The sequence below is a fragment of the Arachis ipaensis genome, chromosome B03 (genome assembly GCF_000816755.2).
Source record: "Arachis ipaensis cultivar K30076 chromosome B03, Araip1.1, whole genome shotgun sequence".
Lineage (NCBI taxonomy): Eukaryota > Viridiplantae > Streptophyta > Magnoliopsida > Fabales > Fabaceae > Arachis > Arachis ipaensis.
Genome location: NC_029787.2, coordinates 21,364,250 through 21,365,482, shown reverse-complemented (window position 1 = coordinate 21,365,482; position 1,233 = coordinate 21,364,250).

The following is a 1,233-nucleotide window of genomic DNA, read 5'->3' as shown; positions in this document are numbered from 1 at the left end:
ATTTTTGACAACTTGATTAAATTTAGTTAGTCAAAAGACTTGGACACTTAGCATTTTTGTATGAATATTATATATCAATCATGCATAATTATATTATCTTACAACATGTGATATTCTAGCATTAAAAATGCTGACTTGACAAGTTCTGGTACAAATATGCATACCTCTTTCTTCTCAGAATGTTTTAGAAAATTATCTTCCTGAAATTATGTGAAAATTTGTATTTAACGATTAAAATTCTGTTAATTTTCAATCATTCTAATAAATATAATTTATATATATTTTTATTGTTTATTAATAATTATACTATGATGTTATAAAATATTATTATTTTTTAAATTATTTAACCAATAAATTAAAATAATAAAATAATAATTCAAAATAATAACAAATAATTTAGAATTCCATTCTTCTAAGTTTTATATTTTAAAAAGATTAAATAATCTTTTCATTGTCAATATAATTAATATGTCACTAAACAGTCATTTAAAAATTCATCTCCCATATGGTTACGAAGTCGATGAATTGTTTTGGGATCCAATCTTCAATGATGAGGTTCTTTTGAAATATTTCTCCATTACTAATAGGATAAAATTATAAATCTAAATTAATTAATTAATAAAAAATTCATAATTCTACACAAATTGAAAATTACAGTATAAAATTATAAATACAAAATTGATAAACAACAACTAATAATATCCCAAATTCTTAATTCCTAATAAGTCAATACACAAAAACAATTAACAAACAAATTAATGAAACTAAATTTGCAATTACATCATTAGAACAAATTCAAACACAATTAACAAACCAACTATATCAATTATCAAATAATAATGAAGCAAATAAGTGAATAAGCAATGAAGCAAGCAGATATCAATTTCGGTGAATCATGATTCATGAATGTACCGAGAATAATCTAAGACTGAATCTAAACAGCTGAATTCTAGAAGGCAGAACCCAGTAGCGGTGCGGCGCCCAGCAGCAGTAGCAGGCAGCAGGCGAAGGCATTCTTTGCTGAAGAAAGGCAAAATGAGAACACCCTTTAATCAACTATAATACTCAAAATAGTTAAAACTATCATTTTCACAACTTAAACATGCAGCCCCAAAATTTTAAAAATTAATCACATGCTCAAATCTTCAAACTCTTAACCAATCTCCAAAATTTCTCTAAGGAAACAAAATAAGCAAAATGAAACTACAAAATAATTGAGGACTTCCAATAGTA